At 44.6% G+C, this 7094-nt stretch overlaps 1 long non-coding RNA gene across 1 annotated transcript in view; it reads left to right on the top strand.

Annotated features, from left to right (window-relative positions):
* Positions 1–5923, top strand: part of LOC135104900 (uncharacterized) — a 41544-nt gene extending 35621 nt beyond the window's left edge. Inside the window, exon 3 of the long non-coding RNA XR_010270586.1 lies at positions 4938–5923. This is a non-coding gene — a long non-coding RNA (uncharacterized LOC135104900). The remainder of the gene's footprint in view (positions 1–4937) is intronic.
* The last annotated feature ends 1171 nt before the right edge of the window (positions 5924–7094 follow it).

The raw sequence follows: 7094 nt of genomic DNA, 5'->3' as shown, positions 1-7094 counted from the left end.
CGCTTTAAGTCTCCTCTCGTGTCATTTTTCTTTATTTTCCTTTACGTCGTTAAGTATTTCTATATCATATTTTCGTATTTTTGTGATATGTGTTTAACTATCACTGGAATCATACTTTCCTTTTCCTTTTCATCCTTAAATGCTTCGATTGCGTATTTTCGTACTTTCATGATTTTTAGTTAACCATTACTAGAATAATAAAAACCACACACTCCAGGAAGAACCAATGACTTCCGGTATGATCTCTTAGCAGTAGTTGGGTTCCAGCGTTCAGACGTTTAAGAATACAGAACGCCTGACTACCACTAGAATCACACGCTCCTGGAAGCCCCGATAACTTCCACTATAACCTCTTACCAGTAGTCAGGTTCTACCGCTGAGATGTTTAAGAATACGAGGCTCAGTGTTGTGAGTTACTTCTGCACTGTGGATATTCCGATGTGAACTGCTGGATTGACTGCGACGCGGGGATGTGCCGATGTGGTCGGAGGGAATGGAAGTAAAGTGTAGATATTCTAGTATGAGCTGCTGGTTTTGTTGTGGTGTGCCAAGGTGCTGATGTTGTCGAAGTCAATGGAGATGAAAACATTCCACTGAGTAAGACTAGCTGTGCAATGCTACCCACTGAATGGAAAAGACGCTCTCTCTCTCTCTCTCTCTCTCTCTCTCTCTCTCTCTCTCTCTCTCTCTCTCTCTCTCTCTCTCTCTCTCCTCTCTCTCTCTCTCTCTCTCTCTCTCTCTCTCTCTCTGTATTTACTAATCTTAATTTTTTTCGTGCCTTTTACGATCGGAAATGTTCTGTTTATAAAGGCTGGTGGTTTTCAGAACAATACAAAGTATTTAACTGTATTTTGTCGTTGTAATCTGTCCAAGTAAATGTTTCAAATGTTTCTGGAATTTTTTATTTTATTTTTTTTTATTGGGAGGTAAAGGTTACAGTGTTTGGATGTGGAGTAATGTGAACTGATGTGATAAGCTTTGTAATATATGTGGTGTGATGTGGCAAAGTGTGATATTCTATATACAAGGAAGTAGACCAAGGGCAAAACAAATCCAGGAATAGAAAAAAGCAAAAAGAAAGGAAAAGCCCACTAATTCTTTTCCTCCCTTCCCTGCCACACACAACCTGTCACAACCGACCCAGGTTGTGGAGGTTCTTTACACTTCATACTAAGATGGGGAGTGTAGTGAAACAAAAATGGACACTGTGTAACAACTTTAATTCCTAGAAATAGCAATACACCACGCTCACACCACCACTCACGCATACAAACACGACCAAACAACACAGCCCTCACCACCAGTCCAGCACACACAACAGTGTAAGCGCACACCCACAAAAGTACAAGCACACAACAGCACAAAAAACATAACAGGACAGCCCCAACCGAACAAGCACAAAACCATACCCGCAGCACGCAAGCCCCACAGCTACGCAGCTGAACCTGTCTGCCGACTCACCTGCCACAGCCTTTACACCTTGTTCAACACAGCCCCTGCACCCTACATACAGCCACCTCTGTCCCGACCCCGGCACCACCACCTCAAATATCAAGTTCCTCTAGTGGCCACACTCAGGGGTGCAGGTAACGTCACCACTGCCTCTCTCTCGTCCGAGACTAGACGTCGCAGTGGCCTATCACTGGCAAACACAATGTAAGCGACTGTGCGAGTCCCACGAACACACAAACTAGGCTGTGGCAGCGGCGGAAGGCAGAAACAGACTGCCCATCCTTTATCACGCTGGTCTCACCACATCTGGGCCGGGGAATATAAAAAATAAAAAATAAATTAATCAATTAAAAAAAACGAGTACTCATTCGCTTAGAATACGATGAAACCCCCAACCACCGAAGCACTACCGAATTCCTTTTACCTAGTAAACCTGACACCCCTCCTACAAAGAACATTCGCAATTTTCGTCCGCAGGTAGTCTGCTCATTAAGTCAGCATTTATGTTCTCGGAACCCTTCATGTACTTCAAATGTGCGCAATATGGCTGTAGCAACTGCAACCATAGCATTAGCCTCGGGTTTAACTCCTTGGCACTGTGCAGATAAGCTAATGGTTTGTGATCTTCTTCCAATATAAATTTATTTCCATATAAATAAGGCGCAGATTTCTGTATTCCCCATACTAATGCCAAACATTCTTTTTTCCACCACTGCATACCGTTTCTCTCAGGGGAGTAACTTATGACTGGTGTATGCCACTGGTTTCTTACATCCGTCCTCGTCCTGGAGTAACACCTCTTCCAACCCCTTGGTAGATGCGTCCGTGCATAGCAGGAATTCCTCCTTGAGAATGGGCAGCTTGAGCACGGGTTCATAGGACAGGCTACGTCTGAGAGAGCTGAAGACTCGCTCTTGATCCTCACTCCACTCCAATTGGTTAGGCCGTCCTTTCTTGACCAAATCTGTTATAGTACAAGCGATAGTAGAACAGTGTGAGTTGAAGCTTATATAATACCCACTGAATCCTAGGAGGGAGCGTAATTCTTTCTTGGTAGTGGGTCGTGCCGCGTTCCTTATTTTCTCCACTTTATCCTGTTGAGGCTGCAGCGCATCCTTTCCGATGACGTGTCCCACGTACTCGAGTGTCTGCATGACAATCTGACGGTGAAGCCAGCCCCCCTGCAGCCTTTGTAACACTGTCATTAGCTGCCGCACATAATCTCCCCAGGAAGAAGAATATATCAAGATGTTATCTAAAAAGTGCCTCATACCGCTCATACCTTGCATAATTCTGCGCATAAGACGACTGTAGGACGTTGACCAAAAGCCATGACGGTGAAATGGTGCAATCCTTGATCTGTGGTATACTGCTTGCTCTCCTCCTCCTGCGGTACTTGCCAGTATCTGCGGCTCGTGTAATACTTACTCATGTAATACTTACTTTGAGTAATACTTACTCCCTGCCAAGCTGGCAAACAGGTAATCTGGCTCTGGCATCGGCTCGGCATCGAAAAACAGTACAGCTATTTAGTTTTCTAAAATCCAAACAAAGTCCGTGTTTACTATCAAATTTATTTTTTTTTTTTTTTCTCCACTATCACCATCGGCGTCTGGTAAGGGAATGTGAAGGGCTCTATGATGTTCATCTCTATCAGCTTTAACTCTCTGTTGATTTCGGGCCTGAGGACATAAGGAATTTTTTAGGACGATTGCAGAAAACTTCCTCCATAGACCGGACTATTTTGTGGGGTCACCAGATGAGTGCGTCCTGGCACATCAGTCATAACTCCCTCGAACTGCTTCAGAAGCTCGTCGATGTCCTTCCTTTGATTCGAATCCAGGTTAGAATTGACGTGGACGTGCTGCGCCGTCTCTTGATGAAGAAACCTCGGTAGCAGAAAAGGGGATTCTGGCTCTTCTTTCAATATCACTGCAGCTGCTAGCGTGCATTCTTCCGTACAGGCCGCCACCCACTGTGGCGAAATGTACCGTTTTAACATGTTTACATGAAAAATTTTTCTCTGCCATTTATATATATCCTGTCGTCCAGAGGACCTTTCTTCTCGATGTTGGAGTAAGGACTCTTCCATTGGAGCTGCAGCTTATTACTTGAAGTAAGCAGCAACAGAAGTACTTGCTCACCCACTTTATACTGTTCCTAAAAATGGTGACAGTTCTAATCCCTCAAACTATAGTCCTACTGCTTTAATTTCCTGCTTATATAAAGTTTTTTTAATCTATTCTCAACAGGAAGGTTCTTAGATATCTATCACTTCACAACCTTCTATTAGATCACCAGTTTGGGTCCCGTCATTGCCGCTCTACAGGCTTTTAGAGATTTTCGTGAAACTTTTGTTGTTGCCTGAGACATATCAAAAGGTTTCGCTAGTCTGGCACAAAGCTTTGATTTCCAAACTACCCTTCCTCTGCTTCTATCCTTCTCTCTGTAACTTCATCTCAAGTTTCCTTTCTGACCGTTCTATTGCTGCTGTGGTGGAAGGTCAGTGTTCTAAATATATTAATAGTGGTGTTCCTCAGGGTTCTGTCCTGTCACCCACTCTCTTCCTATTACTCATCATTGATCTTCTAAACCAAACTTCTTGTCCTATCCACTCCTATGCTGATGATACCACTCTGCACTTTTCCACGTCTTTTGCTAGACGTCCAACCCTTCAGGAAGTAAACAGTTCACGTAGGGAAGCCACAGAACGCCTGACTTCTGATCTCTCTAAAATTTCTGATTGGGGCAGAGCAAACTTGGTATTATTCAATGCCTCAAAAACTCAATTCCTCCATCTATCAACTCGACACAACCTTCCAGACAACTATCCCCTCTTCTTTAAAGACACTCAACTGTCCCCCCTCTTCTACACTGAACATCCTCAGTCTGTCCTTTTCTTATAATCTAAACTGGAAACTTCACATCTTGTACAAGGTTTTTCTTGCTTGTATTCTTGTTTGTAGATTGTAAGATTGAAGAGTTGTGCATGGTGTGCTCAGGGTGCTGCTGAGAGTGCCAGGGAAAAAAAAGGGTAACAGGCTGTTGTATATTATATAAATACTAGTGATACAGAAAGCAGTTGCCCGCCAGCGTCCAGCCCCAGGCAAGGCTGGAGCCGCTGGACACTGACTGCCGGGACGCAATAAGGCGGGTAGCAGGGGGATGCCACTGTGAAGTCCCGCCAAAACGTGTCCGAAGGTGGACATAGTGAGGGGTGTGTGTCCGAACCGGGACAGTGCTCGGCCACACATCTGAGACATGCCCTCATGCCGGCATCTCAGTGGGTTTTTTTTTTTTTTTTTCCTTGGACGGTGTCCCTCTAAAAAAAGAAATACTGACGGTTTCTCGCCTTCTAACTTGTACTTTTCCCTTTGTTTTTGTAGCTCCTCGTGGACGAGGTTATAGGTGTTCAACTTTTCTCATAGCTCGAACACATACTGGTAGCTTGTTCTTATGTGCTCGTCTTCTTCTTTCGCCCACAGCTCCTTCAGGATGGTTAATGGTCCCCACACCGACCGACCATACAGTAACTCAAACGGAGAGAAACTCAGGCTGGCTTGCGGTGCCTCTCTGTAAGTAAACACAAGTGTGCTGTCCTGCACACTTCCTTCGCTGCATGAACTTCAGGGTATCATTGAATTTTTCAACCAAAACATTGCCCATCTTATGGTAAGGGGATGTAGGAAGGTGGTTGATGGACAGCAGCCTTTGTACTTCCCCATCATCTACGAAGTGGAGTAGGAGCACCGGTCAGTTATAATCTCTTCCGGAACACTCACATGAGAAAACATTTCTAACAGTGCCTCTGCTACTTGTTCCGTTGTTACTGACCGCAGGCAGATCGCCTCAGGATAACGTGTTGCATAGTCAACCATGGTGATGATGAATTTGATCTGTACGTGGCTCAATAGGAACAATGATATCTACCACCACTCGTTTAAATGGGACATAAACCAATGGCATCTCTCCAAGAGGAACCTTGCCTACCTTTCCTCGAACAGTCCTCTGGCAGACATCACATGACTGACTACCTCTTTTCCTAAATTTCCGTCTGAACCCTTCCTCGGTGCATTTGAACCTGTCCATTAGGGCGTTCTTGACTTTATCCACCGCCTCCTCATCACTTAACCGCAAGCAAGTCTCCAGCGCCACCCCCGTGAGATGAGAACTTAGCACAATCGCCAGAGTATTCCATGGCCATTGAGCGGTTTCAGCAAACAACTCGAACCGGTGAATGTACGAGACAAAGTCATCCTTATGGTAATCAAAGGGAGGGATGAACGAACCCTTAACCTTCACACGAGTCCATTTAGCCGCATTCGTTGCACCCCTCCCGATCTCAACTCTCAACCGCCGCTCTTCTTCCTCTGCCCTTTCCTTCTCGCGCACCCTCTCCAGCTGCCGTTCCTCTCTCTCCCGCTGACGTTCATCCCTTTGCCTATCTTGTTCTTGCTTAAAATCCTTTAAATCTTCACCAGTATACCCAAGCTCTTTCCCAAGCATATGCAATTCCTCCATGTCACACGATCAACTGTCCAACTACCTCCCACCAATCTTGGTCCTGTCACGGTCGCCAAATTGTCATAACCGACCCAGGTTGTGGAGGTTCTTTACACTTCAGACTAAGATGGGGAGTGTAGTGAAACAAAAATGGACACTGTATGACAACTTTAATTCCTATAAATAGCAATACACCACGCTCACACCACCACTCACGCATACAAACATGACCAACAACACAGCCCTCATCACCAGTCCAGCACACACAACAGTGTAAGCGCACACCCACAAAAGTACAAGCACACAACAGCACAAAAACACAACAGAACAAGCCCAATCGAACAAGTACATAACCACACCGCAGGAACACACCATACCCGCAGCACGCAAGCCCTACAGCTACGCAGCTGAACCTGCCTGCCGACTCACCTGCCACAGCCTTTACACCTTGCCCAACAGTCTCGACCCCGGCACCACCTTCACAAATATCAAGTTCCTCTAGTGGCCACACTCAGGCGTCCAGGTAAAGTCACCATTGCCTCTCTCGTTCAAGACTTAGACTTCACAGTGGCCTCTCATTGCCAAACACAATGTAAGGGACTGTGCGAGTCCCACAGACATACGAACTGGGCTGTGGCAGCGGCGGGAGGCAGGAACAGACTGCCCATCCTTTCACACGCCGGTCCCATGTCACCTAGGCCGGGGAATAAAAAAAAAAAAAAATATATATATATATATATATATATATATATATATATATATATATATATATATATATATATATATATATATATATATATATATATATATATATATATATATATATATATATATATATATATATATATATAGTACTCATTCGCTCGGAATACGATGAAACCCCTACCGCCGAAGCACTACCGAATTTCTTTTACGTAGTAAACCTGACCCCACCAAAAAAAAAAATGAATCATAATGGAAGAACTAATTCAGGCTTGGATAATGCTGCGTAATGCTGAGTGATGTCATGTAACCTGGTGTGATAAGTTGTGTTCTAACCTGACGAGACGTGCTGTTGTTTGATGTGACCTATGCTGCCTCGTGTCACTGTTTGATGCGGCGTGAAGCGGTACAGAATTATGTGCTTTTATTTGAATTGT

This window comes from Scylla paramamosain, chromosome 11, assembly GCF_035594125.1.
Source record: "Scylla paramamosain isolate STU-SP2022 chromosome 11, ASM3559412v1, whole genome shotgun sequence".
Lineage (NCBI taxonomy): Eukaryota > Metazoa > Arthropoda > Malacostraca > Decapoda > Portunidae > Scylla > Scylla paramamosain.
This window is presented reverse-complemented; position numbering and strand designations above follow the sequence as displayed.